The following is a 15,891-nucleotide window of genomic DNA, read 5'->3' on the forward strand; positions in this document are numbered from 1 at the left end:
GAAAAGGGCCGGTGCTAACTGACTAAATGACAGGAGCTGACACACCTTAGTCAAACCTGTGCTCTAGTGCTTCCTGACAAGCGACGGAAAGCAAACTTCTCTCTGGAGGGTCCAAGCTCGATTCCACCCTCCTCTACTCCCAAACTGGCCCTTTTCTTCTGTGCTAGGGGAGGGAGAAGCTGGAGGCTGGCAGTGGCTGTCCAGCTGGGAGTTGTTCCAGCAGCCGGGAGCACTCAGCTGGCAGCATGCTGACAGTTTGGAGCTGGAGGACGGTCCTCCAGGGACCACTGCCAGATGGCTGGGATTAGAGTATCCCTCCAGTGGTTTTAGCCCCTGCTGGAGTGGTGGAGGGAGCAAGGGCTTGAGCTGAGTGGGACAAAGATGCTTTGCACTGGTTCAGCTGAGAGGGCTTCGGGACAGGAGGGAATGTCACTCACTGCTTTTCTGTATCAGGTAGGTTGAGATAAGGGAATAGCTGCCTAGGCAGAGAAAATATCACTGTTATGTTGGATACTGTGTGAATACTGAGTTTGAAATACTGCATGTGAAAATGTTGTTCTTGGATCAATGATGATTGGCCCTGGAATGCATCACAGCAAAGCCATTTTTAAAGACATTTTAAAGGCACGGCAGATTCATTTACCCAACATAAGGGTGGTTGAATGAAAAGGTACATGCTGAAATATCTCCTCCACTAGCCTCTGCCGTGCTGCTATTCATGGTTTTACATGGAGGGAGAAGCGTCTGTGCTGCTCTCTACTCTTTCTGTGCTGAGAGCTAGCCCTGGTTTGCTGGACCTTTGTCTGAGGAGAATGATGGAATTACCCAGATGGCCAGCCGGGGCCTTACCCCTCCCCTTCTCCTACTCTAGCCCTCCTGGCTCTGGGCTCCAGCATGAGTTCATTGCTTCCGTACTTAAGTGCCACATCCCACAAAAGCTGTCCTCTCTTATGACGCAGCCTGCAGACATACTCTCCATCGAAGTGAAGGCAACTACCCAGTTGCTGTGGTGGAGTTTGGTGCTCAAATTGGTCAAAAGTCTGTCTCATTGGCAGCTACGATCTAAACAGGTGAGTGAAACATTTTGGACACATAATGATGGGCAGCCAGAAGGAGAGGGTTGGTTTTGGGACTGGGGCCCCAGCTTGACATACAGAATCTGTTCTGCTGCAGCTTGCTCACCAAGCTTCCTCTGCCCATCTGCTTTGGTGCACGGGGCAGAGAATGAGAAATCTGCCATTGAAACTCTGTGATCCTCCACAGGATAACAGTTTCCAGATAGAAACATAGAATCCGTGAGGCTGGAAAAGATCTCTGAGATCATAAAGTCCAATCATCAGTCCAGCACCACCATACCTAGTAGACCGTGTCCCGAAGTGCCATGCCTACACATATTTTGAATGCCTCCAGGGATGGAAGCTCCAGCACTTCCCTGGGCAGACTGTTCCTATGCTTCACCACTCTTTCAGGGAATAAATTTTTCCTAATATCCAATCTAAACTTCCCCTGGCATAACTTGAGGCCATTTCCTCTTGTCCTAGTGCTTGTTACTTGGGAGGAGACCAACACCTACCTCGCTACAACTTCCTTTCAGGTAGTCGTAGAGAGCAATAAGGTCTCCTCTCAGCCTCCTCTTCTTTAGACTAAACAACTCCAGTTCCCTCAGCCTTTCCTCGTAAGATTTGTGCTCCAGCCCCTTCATCAGACACGTACAGTGTGATAGGATGATGAGCGTGGATCCAATAGTGGAGGGAGGAAGGGGAACTTATAGGGCTGAACCCTTACCCTTCCCATTGCTGCACGCTTCTGAATCCAATGACACCACCATGGCCATCTCATCTGTGACAGCTCAGTCACAGCTCCGTCTAAAGTGTTGGGGACTATTACACTTCTGGACAGAGAGAGATGAGATGATGGGCTTAAGAAAATGTCACAGTTCTTGGCAAAATATCCTGACCTTTTATAGCCAACACTGATGTGGTGAATAAAGAAATTGCTTCACTGGAGAAATATGAGTTTTAGGGAGGAGTTTAGGAGGGCTGTCAGAAGAAGTTTACACAGAGAAGAGAAAGAAGGCTCCCAGATATAAAAGGCACAAAAAAAGAGAGTGCGACAACAAAGGGATGTGATGACTGGGTGAGAGGTTTCATAGGACAAGGAGAGCTTGACGTTCTAGGAAGGTGGAAGGGTTGGAGAGTACATTTTATTCCCTGCTGAAGGTGTTCAGTCCCTATTGTAGTGCTTCCTACAGACTGGGTGTCAGTGTACGAGGTGCTTGCAACTACTCAGGGAAAATAAGTGCTGCATAAATGTAGGATCATTACTCACTCAGCGTGCCGACTTGTTTAAATTTCTGTGAGGAGAACAAGTATATTATGGTATTGTTATCCTATGCAGAGAGTTGTTCATTTTTAATTATAGTTCATGAGAAATACAGATTCTTATGATGTGTCCCCTGTTCAAACAGATATATACATCTTAGGGAAAAAAATAATAGTGCTATAAAATACTGTTCTTACCAAGTGTCAGTACAAAGCACATGTGCACGTCTCCTCATATCCAGCAATAAAAGAAATGTAGAGGGCTAAACATAGAAATGTGTCCTACAAATATGTATAGCAGCTAACTATGAATCAACGGGCCTGATCGCTGCAAATCCCCCAGGTATCTGTACATAAATAGATAGCCCCACACCCCAAGGTTGATGTTCATGAAAAAGGCAATGTCTCATGTTTCCAGATTTGCTTCCTAGTTCTGCATATGGCAAAAGGCAGTTTAGGGATAAACTGGGAACAAAATACCCAATGTGATTCAGGGAGGGTTCTTCCTGCCCACCATGGATGTTCTTCATATCACCTCTCAGCTGACTGCTGAGTACTGCAGAAAATGAAGTGTTGCCATCATCCTTTGTCCTGCAGGCAGCAATTTTCTGCTTGCCTGTGGGAAATAATCCTCTTTTAATTTAATTATTCATTTTTCAATTATTTAATGCAGTACTCTGGGATAGCAGCAAGGCTTTGGGTTAGTTTTCAAATTGCTGCCACCTCAGCCAGTGAAGCACTGGGACCCAGCTCCCTGGGAGAAGGGATTTTTCATCTTTGAGCCGCTGCCTTCATTAGGAGGGATATGCTGCCTCTATTGTCTGGCACGTCCCTCGGAAAGTTTCCATGTATTCTGCCAACCTGCTTAGGTCCCATGGAGTCTCGATCCTGCCTGGCCAAAGTAAATGGCTCTGGATAAGGACAGCTGAATGGAGCACCGTCAGGAGTCCATTAGCATTTCTCCTCTTGCCTGCAAGAAGACTGCTTGGAGAACCCTAATGAGCTCTCTGCCTGCTGCCAGCACCTGTGCTGTGCTTTAACATTTTCAAACGTAGAAAAAGCAAATGTTTGCCTTCTGTGGAGGCACTTTGCTCTGCTCTGGCCCCTCAAGCTGGTGTGGGGATCACTTCTGGTATGGCTAGAGTATTCATCGAGATTGACTTTCTGCTCTGAACTGTACCCCTATTAGTTCCTGAAAGGCATCAGCTCTGATTGGAGGAGTAGGTGTAAGCCCTAAAAGATTACCGCAACAAATATAAAAGATGTTCTTACAGTATTGAGTAGGAAGAAGTTTAAAAGAAAAGAGGTCAGTTCTGCTGTCATTTGTGCAGTTTTTGATGGATGTAACTCCATTCATTTCTGTGTAGCTAATTTTGTTTTATGCCAGCATAAGTGAGAGCAGAGTCGGGCCTTCCTCTTGCAGCAGCTACAGTGAAAAACATTCCTATTTTTAAAGCTGAAAGCTTTTCTTACTTTTATTTATCATGTGTCACTTTGTTGGCAGTCATAGTGTAAATGGCACAGAAAAGTTAAATGAGCTATTTGTGGCAGTGTTTATGACCCTAATGCTCACCATTACAACAACCACCAGGCATCGCCTGGGCAGATGAACCAAGGAAGCCTGGGTTCCCAGACAAAGATAAGGCTGACGTTGTTCACCTCTTCCACTGTAAAGCCACTAAAAGGGTCTCTTTCTTCTTTACGGATGTCTGGTTTTGCACTGTTTCTGGATGCTTGGTATCTTTAAGCTCTGAAAAACTTTGTTGAAAGTGCGCAAAGGATTCAAAAGCTGTTATAGGAGCAAAAGCAGAAGACCAGGGAGAAAAAATGAACAGATCGTCCAAGCCTCTATTTCCGCAGTAAAAGCAACTTCAAAGGGGGATGGGTGTTTGGTGGGACAGTTTGCAGGGCAAGTCCATGTACTGTGAAGACATCACCCAGGTTGCTAGACAGTTGTCTGAATAAGAAGAGGAAGAGCAGAGCAGCTCATAGCAGCTTCTCACTGTGCCCCCATAGCATCTTTGGAAGAGCACATCCCACCCTTCCCACCCCCATCATCCTCGGCCACACAAGCGTGGGACAAAGAGCTTCCTTTAATTTGTCTTTGTTCACCTTTCTAATGCTTGGTTTGTAATACAGGAAGGCAGGATTGAGTCCAGGGGTGAAGACTGCTGTTTCTGGCATTCCTTTTTCAGTCAGGGGCACTGCAAGGATGTCAAGCAAGGAGATAAGCAACATGGAACAGGCTTGCACTGACCCTCTCTCCTCAGGGGTGACAGCAGACTCTTCCCCCGCTGAATTTGTAGGCTTATTGGAATACAAGATCATACTTCTTCCCCTCCGTGTTGTAGTAAATCCATTGGTAAGGTGTCTCACAGAGACATTTTGTCCCCTCTCACAAGAAAAGTTTTCCCTCCAGCTAGGAAATTTATTCCCTGTAAAATTGAATGGGAGAATAAGATTTCCAGAGAGAGCTTGCAGCTGCAGTAAAGGATTATTGCCAGTTTCTTATACTGTGCACACAGATCTTGGCACTCAGGTAGCAAATGTTGCATGTCCAAAACTCCACAAGTAGGGGCACACAAATGTCAGGGTGCAAAGCCCTCACTGAACAATGACTGGTGATTCCAAGGATGCTCTTCTCTAGATGAAGATTTTCTTAGAGGTCCAGTGAGGCTTTGCTACACAGACTTATGAAGCAAGTTGGTGGTACAATGCTTATCTCTGCCCACTGTGTTTTTCCGCAAATTTCCTAGGAGGCTGGTGGCCAAACACCCCACCTCCCCATCTGCAAGGCAGAGAGAAGGACCCTTTTTTGTCTCCTTCACAGGGTGCTCATTATGCCAATTGTGTTAAAGATTGCAACGTGCTCCAAGTGCTAGGGGAGCTGTACGAGTACCACGGCCTAAGATACACATAAAATGCTATCATTGAAAGGTTCTTGTCTTTCAGTTGCTAATGGCTTAATTAAACAATAACATTTAACAGATGTGGTTTTTCTCCTCCAATAATTCACTCCATCTGTGTCAACATAACTAGACCCAAATTAGTGTATCAAATTGTAGATGTTAATGTCTTATTTCAGTTTTTATGTATTAATGTACATTTACATATATATTGTTTCATCTTGTGAAGAGATTAATGCCTCTTAAGAAGGAGGAATTGCACACTATGGAGTTTGAAGAGCCTCTCTTAGTTTGCAGAGTAAGAACTAAAAGGCAAACAGCCAGAGACATACGCAAATACAGATAACTTGAAATGAAGAGATAATTTGGCACATGTATATTAAGATTTTTATATGCTAAAGTACAGAATCTGTGGCTCTGTGCTCTTTAGGATAGTGAATATTTTAGGATAGTGATCCTTTGTTTCGGAAGCAATTTTTCTCCTCGCTTCTCATGCTGAGAAAAAAGTTTGCTTTGCTGGGTGTGAAAGCAGATGATGGTCCGAATCCCTAGGTTGCAGGAACGAATAACTTAGACATGTCTGCAGAGAGCTTTGTTGTTTTATGAAATTAAAGCCTTTGACACAGTCCCCACAACATCCTTCTCTCTAAATTAGAGACATTTGGATTTGATGGGTGGAGGTAAGGTGGATAAGAAACTGGTTGGATGGTCGTATTCAGAGAGTAATGGTCAATGGCTCAAACTCTGGATGGAGATCCGTGACAAATGGTGTCCCTCAGGGGTCCGTACTGGGACCAGTGCTGTTTAATATCTTTATCAATGATATTGACAGCGAGATTGAGTGCACCCTCAGCAAGTTTGCGGATCATATCAAGCTGAGTTGTGCAGTTGCCACACCAGAAGGATAGGATGTCATCCAGAGGGACCTGGACAGGCTGGAGAAGTGGGCCTCTTAGAACCTCATGAGGTTCAACAAGGCCAAGTGTAAGGTCCAGCACCCAGGTCGGGGCAATCCCCATTTTCAGTACACGATGGGGGATGACGTGCTTGAGAGCAGCCCTGCAGAGAAGGAGTTGGGGGTGCTGGTCGATGAGCTTGCCATGAGCAGGTGATGTGCGCTCACAGCCCAGAAGGCCAACCATATTCTGGGCTGCATCAAAAGAAGCATGGCCAGCAGATTGAGAGAGGTGATTCTGCCCCTCTATTCCTCTCTTGTGAGATCTCGTCTGGAATAATGTGTCCAGTTCTGGAATCCTCAACATAAGAAGGATATGGAGCTGTTGGAATGGGTGGAGAGGAGGGCTACAAAGATGATCAGAGGGCTGGAGCACCTTCCCTATGAGGACAGGCTCAGAGAGTTGGGCCTGTTCAGCCTGGAGAAGAGAAGGCTCAGAGGAGACCTTATAGCGACCTTCCAGTACCTGAAAGGGGCTACAGGAAAGCTGGAGAGGGGCTATTCATAAAGTCTTGTGGGGACAGGACCAGGGGGAATGGATATAAACTGGAGAGGGGCAGATTTAGACTGGACATTAGGAAGAATTTCTTCACCATGAGAGTGGTGAGGCACTGGCACAGGTTGCCCAGGAAAGCTGTGGATGCCCCATCCCTGTAGGTGTTCAAGGCCAGGTTGGATGGATCCTTGGGTAGCCTGATCTACTGGGATGTCCCTGCCCATGGCAGGGGGGTTGGAACTAGATGATCTTTAAAGTCCCTTTCAACCCAAACTATTCTATGATACTGTGATACTATGATACTATGATACTATGATACTGATACTAAGATACTATGATACTATGATACTATGAAATATCTTTAATAGCCTTAGAGATTAATATAGCTCTCCTGAATGTTGTTATTGTTATTACTTTAAAACACCTTTATTTCTGCTAAGTGATTTCTCAAAGACGATTGGGAGTCCTTGAAGACCTTGTGGGCTGTGGCAAACCCTCTTGTGCAATGAATGCTACCTGCGGAGGCAGTCACACTGCTGGGGCAGCACAGATGAGGACTAGGAGCAGAGTAGTACTCGCTGGCTTCATGCTGCCCTGCTGCCTAACACATATCACCTCCTGCATGCTGTGGTTTCATCCTGCCATTAGTCATGATGGGAGGCTGCAGGGTGCTGGGCACAGCCTGTGGGCTCCTGCGTGGCTTTGTGACAGGTCTCACCACCAAGAAGGCCCAGTGATGCTGTCTCCCAGCGAGTCTGCAGGCTGCCCCAAAGCCATCCAGACGTACAGGGGGGCTGATGAGCGAGCATGGCTTGTTTCTGGCTGTTCTTTAGACTGGTTTTACAAGCCTAGCAAACTCTGCAGCTGAATCCAGCTGAGTGATGCCTTGGCAAAACACTTCCAGGTCCAGATAATTTGTTTCCTTACTGTCTGAACAGCTTCTTTTTAATGCTTTTGCTATGAATTCTTATGAACTGAGAGGGTTACTTGACTTTCCCCTAATTTAATTTGAATTAATTTAATTTTAATCAGTCTGTCTTCTCAGCATCCTAGTAATCTTCCCGTGAACTCTTCCTATAAGGGGATTGGAGGAGGAGACAGTGTATATCTGTTAAAATATTAGCCTGTTCTTTGGGTTGCAAAGCGTCAGACAGACAAAAAGAAGTTGCCATGGTTAGAGGGAACGGTAGGTGATGACCCAACCCTGTTCTCACTGAAGACCCCAGCAAAACTGATCTAGTGTCTCCCCAGGTCCCTTTGGCCCAGCTCACCCTGGCAGTGGTGCGGAAAGCAGCTAGAGCTGTCTCTGCTGCGAGACTATCAGGCCCTGACTCAAGAATGTCAGACTTTGGTGTTTCTGCCCTTGCCACTTTGAACCCAAGGGTACACTGTAGACCCAGAAAAACAGGTGGTCCCTAGAAGATATAACCTGTATATAATAGGATTAGAGTTGTATCTGCCTGTTTTTCCCTCTTGTAATACTGTCCAATTTGTTTTCTTCTTAAAAATTCATTCAGGCTCTTAACTAAATTCAAATTATATACATATATACATAACAGATTGTCCTCAGTGTTAGCACATGCCCAGGTAAATTTTGCTGACATTCAACCATGAAATCTTCACAAGATTTTCTCAAAGAAGGAGAACTGAACAGTGCCAAGATTGGCAAGGTGGCAGCAAGACTTCTCTCAGTGCCACCTCCCAGTGTAATATTTTTTCAAGTGAAACAACGTGGGCAATAAGGCAATTTAGCTAGGAAAAGTTCGGGGAAAATGTAATGACCTAGTATTTTTTTCATCTGTGGGTATTTCCTTACTCATTGGCAGGAGAAGAGGAAGGTGGCTCTGGCGGTCCTCAGCATCACAGGAGTCGAATGTTGCAGTGTTCTCATTCTGACTTGGGAAAATTCCCAGTAACTGCATCCAAGTTTTGCCTGGTAAGTACTGACATGTTGGTCACTTGAGTTATTCAGAATCTATTTAATCTCTTTAAAAATAGGTATCTAATGAACATGTCCATCAGCTATTAAAAGCATATCTATTTCTGAAAATCAATGGAGCTCTGTCAGTGGTGTCTGGAAAACTCACGTGCCATTTGGTTTAGCTAAATTTGCATTCAGCCCTCCCAGGATTTCTCTCTTACACAAGCTGCTGATACATTTGCCACTAGGGCTGTTAGCACAGCCATGAACGGAAGGAGAAGGACTTCACGTTATTGCAGATAGGATGGAGAATGCTTTATAAACAAACACTTTTATTAGGATGCAATCTGCCATCTGAAGTCGGGTCCAGGAGCTGATGGGTTTTCCCCACAGGGCTTTGCCCGGGGTCCTCAGCCTGGGATGGAGGTTCCGGGACATACTGTGTGATGGAATGGCCCATGCGTGAAATGTGCAAGGCTTGCCCCATGTCTACATTACAGCCAGAGCTTAAACACCCAACTGCAAGCACCTGCCTGCACCACAAGGCAAACCTTAACCTCAAAAGTAATGTCTTCCCCTGCTTACTAAGGACAGTTGGCTCTGATCCTGCTAACACCTAGGGCTCTGACAGATGGGATCTGGCAGCCTGAGCTGTGGGCTAAGGTTGTCGTGACCCCCCATTCCCAATGCCAGTGTGTTCAAAGGCTGCTATGGCAGCTTCACTGGGGTAATGTGCAAAAGCAATGCCTTAACTCTCTGCCAGCAATGCCAACAAAACCTGTTGCTCATGAAACATCCCACTAGAGTCGCTCTAGGCTGAAGCATCATCTACTCACAAGTGGACATTTTCCAGATGGGGACACGAAGAAACTAGTGAAGGCTTTGCTTGAGAATGGCCACTCCTCTTGCTAATAACTCCCCTAATACCTTCTCCTGTTCTGCCTGGCTTTGTGGTTTCTATACTAGTCTGTGAACAGACATTTCCAACACGAATTGACTGGCCCCGTACTGCTCTTGGAGGATTAGAGTTCAGTCAAGAAAATGGCTCTGGCGGAGCATCGCTGCAAAGTCAGCCCCTCAGAAATTAAGAGCTGTTAAAAAAGACACAGGTTGTGCAACTTTAATTGAACAACCCCTACAATGCACAGAGTTTTGTTACTAATGTAATTCAATGTACACTTATCCCAATCTAATTTTTCCATGGGACTCTTGCCATTGTCAGTGCATAGGATAGAAATCATAGAAATCCTGTTTGATAGCCACTACTGAATACAGTATTTTCCTGTTTCCCCAGCTTGTACCTCCCTTACCTTTCAGTCCAGTTCCATTCTTTTCTGCCCAAGCAACCCCTGTTCTCCTTCAGTTCCTGCTTTACCCCATCGCTGCCTGCAAGCCACCTGCAAACTCCCCATCCAATCCCAGTGTTCGTGGTTGTGACAAGCTTTCCCAGGTCCCTCGAGGATCAGGTGTGCCCACGTTAATCTGCTCCAAGCTGAGTAATCCCCCTGGGTAAACCCGGTCACTGGGTGTCTCTTCTTCCACCCACCGGTCTGCATCATCCCCTCCTGGGGTGGCCGGGCAGGTCAGCAGGACACACAGTGCTGGGGGGAGAAGCAGGCTGGAGCCTGGGGGGAAGGAGAAGCTCAAAGCTCATCCTCTGCCTCAAAATCATCCACCTTAAATCCAAGCACCCATAAATTAGGAGTAAAAAAAAAAAAACACTTGTTTGTTATCTTAGGAAGTGTCCTTCACTCAGCGGGAGTCATCAAACCACCTTCTGCCATTGCTTGCCCCTCCGGTTCAGTGAGGCAGATATCCTGTGAGCACAGCTCAAAGCCACTCTTACCTGTCCGGCCAGAAAACACTGTCAGCCAGTTTCTCAGAGGCTTAATTAAACTTTAAGCAAGTGACTAATCTATTGTGAAGCAAAACACTCTCTTCCTCATCGTGGCTGCAAAGACAGATCTCAAACCAAGACATTCCCTCCTCGTGACCATGTGTGTGACAAAACCACACACACGGGATTATTTCGCTCACATACTCACATGCCAGAGATTAATGCATTGACCTCACATACAGCTTTTGTCTGAGAGCAAACACAGTGGCAAGCCCTCCCTCTCTGATTGGGATTGGGGTTGTGAGGCTGTCCGCTGGCACCACCTTTTGCAGTACGTGATGACTCAGGGCCACCTTGGTCCACCATATGCTCCGTGTCCTCGTCACTTCATGTGGTCACTCTGAGCACCCGCTTGCTTTGTGTTTAGCAGGGTGAGAACAAGGGAGTTCTTAAGAAATTGTGCCCCCGCTGGTAATCTCAATCAATACTGGGAGCTGGGAGTGTCTGGATGGAGACACTGGAGCCAGACAGTGGCACAGAGTGGGAAGGTAGCACGAGACTCAGGGAGGAAAAAATTATTGGGGAATTCCATTGAATTACTGGCATTCTTACATATATCTTAACATATGGTCTTGTTTTCCAAAGGCTTGTACCTAGACCAAATTTGGGAAGATTTTCACAGGAACAGCAGAAGGCATATCCCAAAGGCCTCTTGCACCTGCCAAATTTCACAACTCTGCTCAAATCATGGAAAAAAAGAGCTCAAAAGGTCACTGATATTTTTAGCCTTACTTCGTAAGGAAATACAGCTATGCAATGACACTGCTGCTTGCTCCCCTTGCATTCCCTGCTATTACGTCGGAATTGTTGGCCAGCCTCAGCCGAATTTGAAAGAGGAACAGAAGACTGGAAGGTATTAAGTTGCTACAAGCTTCATGAAAATAGAAACTTGGTGAAGCAGAGATCCCAGTAACATCGGCAACGAGAGAGAAGCAGCAGGCGGTCAGCCGTTGCTGTACAACATATTAAATATAATTTCTTTGCTTCTGCAGTGGGTTCCCACTGAAACTACAGTGCCCTTGGGATACGTTTTAGTTGCTTCGTATGTTAGCACCTCATAGTCTTTGGAGCCAGAGCCGAAGGGCTCATGGGGAAGTGTCCATGGCTCTTCGCTCTGTTTATGAGATGTAGCAGCCAGAAGAGTAACTGTAGTGATGCCCTCAGTGCAGCTTTGCACATGGTATTAGGGTGGTCTCCTATCACCCAGTGATGATGTCACCTGTGTATAGTCAAATATTTCGGTGAGTTTGTGTTAAACGAAACGTCTTTTGTGTTCTCTAGAATCTGAAGGCTTTGCTAGAATATTAGCCAATAATTAAAAAAAGGATGCCTGATATTTGAGTAACATAATTTGTTTGTATCCCTCAGTTTAAATACGGGCTAATTACCTTCTCATTTTAACTTTAATGACCTCTCACATTTTATGTGGCATGTAATATCCTGTGAGGACATAAAAGATGGCACAGAAATATGAGGCTATTAAGCCAAAGATTTATTTGTAACATTTGAAGGAAGGAGATTTTGTGCCTGAAAGCAAGTTCCCTAAAGATCCTGAATCAGCAGCAGCTCAAAGACAGCAAGACTCTGTTCTGTCCCCCAGGGATGAGCCAAGCAAGGGCCAATGTCCCTTGACCCTGAGGGGCAGTCTGTGCGCAGGAAGCCTCATGGGAGGCCACGTGCTGAGGTGGAAGATGAGTGCAGTCCTGCCTCGTTAGCGTGTGCTGTGTCTCAAAACCAGGATTAAAGACCACTCTGAAACTATGAGGAACCTTTAATAGAGCAACAGGCAGGTCAACAAACAAGAGGAGGAAGAAATCTGGAGGCATCCAAGTGTTGAGGAAGTCCAGGCTAGCTGATGCAAATGCCTGTGGGTCTCTGCCAGGATCTTCCAGAGTACTAAATTGCAAATAAGGCTCTTACTGGACTGATTAACCTCATAGGCTCTGCTACATCAAGTAGTTTTTGCTCAGGTGCAGGTCACAAGGTGATGCTGATCTGCGATATCCTTTCTTTGTTGCCAGTTTATCTTCCAGCATCTGTCTCACCCACGAGCATTATCAGCAGTGATATTAGGTTTTTTTCTTAGAAGTTATGAAAAATATTTGTTGCAATGGAGACAAAATAAAGAAGCCCTGAAGTGGACCGTGTGCAATGCACACAAGAGGAGATAATTCCTAGTCACATTTTATTTCTAGACATCAAGCAGCTTGTAGTTGCTTAATTTAATTTAATATTGACACATTGATTTCATGCCATTCTAGTTTCTAAGCCAATGTTACACAGTACCAAGTCTAAGGGTTTTTATCTTTCAGCAAAATTTATCAACTCATCAAAGGCGTCCAGTTAGTTTGAGAAAATATATTTAATGTAAAACAGTGGGGATTGGCATCTTTTTTTAGTGACACCCTTTAGTTCTTGGAGTGCTGTGCCAGTTGTTGCATGATTTGACCTGTACCATACCACAGTTGATTTGTTTGAATCTTAAGCCTGTCCTGCAGTGAATCCCTGAAGCAATTAATGTAAGAGTTGTGTCAGCTTATATAGAAATTACCTGGATAGTTTCCATTCTTGTAGTTTCCTCATTTTATTCCATTCCTAATCCAAAGGTAAATGACAAATTTTGAAATATCCCCTGGACTTAAAATTTACTTTACAAGCCTATTTTGGTTTAATCAAATGGTTTTCAATAAAACAACAGGTCTGTAGTGTTTTAATAAGATCAGAACACTTGACTTAAGCAAAGGAAACTCTAATTTTATCAAAATCAGCACAAAGGGCATTTTAATTTGTCTAAAAGAGGCAATCTCTAATAGAAAAATGTTTGGTCGGAGCATTTTTGATCAGCTATACATAGAAAAAGTGAGGAGAAGAATCATATTGATGTTTCCTGAATTATTGCCTACCCAATCCTGATGCTGTGTAGGTGCCCTTACATGGTGTCCACTACCTCTTGTCCCAGTTTGGTTGCAGTGCATCCCACCAAAAGAGGAGACAGACCTGCTGTGTCTGCTGGCAGAATTACGCAGAACTGGCATCCTGCAGCAGGTCTGACCACCTACCTGGCACTCAGAGGAAAGAAAAGGGCCTTTTTGAGGGGATTAATAAGTAAGAAAGGAGATGAGCCTGTGTGCTTGGTGTTCATAACAACTGGGGAAACATCAGTCTTTCTGTCAGAAGTTGGAGGGAGGGAGGAGGGTGACTCTGTTTCCCTGAGTCGACTTGAGTTTATACTACTGGTTTTTACAGCCCCAGAAGAAAGTAATCACCTTTTTAATTCGAGATATAGTAGTTTATACATTGAAGTGTGGCAGTCAGGGCTCGGCCCCCTGAGTTGCCTGCAGTGACAGCAGCAATACAGGCTCAGCAGAGGTGCTGATAGCTCAGAGCAGTGAAGCGATCTCAGCAGACCAACATCTGTGTTCAGACATCAGCTATTCCACAGGTTAAAAAAAAAAAAAGAAAATCTTAGAAATCCTTGGTTTACCCTCCTTAGCCAAAAGGTAACAATTTTTGTTGCCGTAGCTCATGCAGCCTCTGCAGAAGTGGGGAGGTTACCGGAGGGCTGGCGGGGCAGGGAAGGGGAAGCTGAAAGTCTTTTGAAGAGCATCCCTGGATCAGGGATGCCCCTGTCATACCCCTGTCCCCAAGCCCCGATGACATATTGCTCAGCTGGTGGTTTGTACCCACAACTGCCATGTCCTCGGTGTGAGCAAGGTTTAGCTTTTGTAATCGGGTGTCATGAAAGGAGAGTGATTATTTGGACTTTTTATGTGGCTGTTGTTCTTATGATAAAGGAATATATTCTCCCGTCAACTATTCATTAACATTTCTTATGGAGGTAGCATGTTTTAATCTGTGTTTCTGTTACAGCCAATTGCAAACCCTACTGTATAAACCAGACCTCTAACAAGGGAGGTAACAACCCCCTCTCTCCACTATGGAAGAATTCTGATGAGTTTTCCTTAAAAGCTGCATCTATTTCATTGAATGTCTATCGTATTATGGTTTGGCCTGATAGTCTAGATACTTTGTCTCCTTGACAACAGACAACATCCAGTGTGGAGTATCCCACTGTCTCCAGATGCTGCGGGAATCTCTCTGCCATGGCAGGCAGGAGGGCTTAGCCCAGAGCAGGAGGCAAGCAGCCTGTTAGCAGGGTGCCTTCAAAGGGGGAGAGGCATTTCCTGGCCAGGGTGCCATCAGCCCTGGTAGGTCTGAAAAGCCATGAACCACAATAAAATTAACTTTTCTGCTTTTCAGAAATGTAAAAACTCAGTGTGATGGAATAATGAATGCAGCTGATTAAAGGGAAAGATTACACATTTGCAAAGGAAGATAAGCATTTATTTTCCAGCCTTTTGCATTTCAAACTTGAATATTGGTTCCAAAGGTGGCTGCAGACTTATTTGCCTTTCTGTATATGTATGCACGTAATATACATATGTACGATTGCAATCTCCTGCCCTGCTTTAATGATATACTTAATTGCTTTCTGACCCCGCCTCAAGCTGCCTAAATTCATTTCACAGGCAAAAGATTATTTGCTGATGGTCTTTAGCAAATAAATTGCCTGCCATCCTTAATCTGGGTAATAAAAGGTACTGCACCAGTCTGCTCGCAGTTCTGCGTGTTGCATCTGCTTCCACACAAAGTATTACTGACAGCTATTTTCCTTCTGCCATCCCCAGCAAATGGAGTGAGTACATAATGTAAAGTGTAAACCCAACAGATTTGCTGGGAGCTGGATTCCTTGTCTTCCATTACTCTTACTGTGACGCTAAGTATATTATTTGCATATGACATTTGCATTACATATTACACCTACCATGCTATCTTTTAAAATGTTATACATTATAATAAATGATAAATATAAGGGTGCAATTCTTTGATCAACCCTCGTGTTTGCATAAATGCATACATACCCACAAAAGCACACGCACACAGGAAATACACCCACATGTCCACACATCTGCAAACACAGGAGCCACAGCTATGGTTCACACTGTGTATGTCAATAGTCTTTTCCCCCAAAGTATTATACAACAAGACACAAATTGGAAAGGCAGAAGACACATAAAAGAGAAAGAGGGAGCAGTGTTCAGGTAGAATTTTTCCATCCAAGAAGGAGTCACTGATGTGATAGCTTTCATTACAGGAGGGCAGCAGGAGGGAGGATTGACGCAGGTTGAGGGGAACATGCAGCCCTTCGCTTTTATCGCTTTCACATGGGAGAACACGAGGGTGTAAAATGGCCACAGTGGTACAAATGTCATGGCCACACAGTTTCCAGAACACCAGGTGTGAGGCTGCAAAGATTAGAAGCAAGTTGCATCCTTTAGAAGTAATTCAGCAGAAGGAAGGAGCTCCTGAAGATATCCTAATCTCCTTTTTGGGG

The 15,891-nt window shown here is 44.9% G+C and overlaps 1 long non-coding RNA gene across 1 annotated transcript; it reads left to right on the top strand.

The window, feature by feature from the left end:
• The first annotated feature begins 343 nt into the window (after positions 1-343).
• LOC128851363 (uncharacterized) lies at positions 344-13,584 on the top strand. The gene is made up of 3 exons (XR_008448723.1): positions 344-453; positions 8,505-8,614; positions 11,082-13,584. It is a non-coding gene; the product is annotated as an uncharacterized LOC128851363 (long non-coding RNA).
• The last annotated feature ends 2,307 nt before the right edge of the window (positions 13,585-15,891 follow it).

The sequence above is a fragment of the Cuculus canorus genome, chromosome 2 (assembly GCF_017976375.1).
Source record: "Cuculus canorus isolate bCucCan1 chromosome 2, bCucCan1.pri, whole genome shotgun sequence".
NCBI lineage: Eukaryota > Metazoa > Chordata > Aves > Cuculiformes > Cuculidae > Cuculus > Cuculus canorus.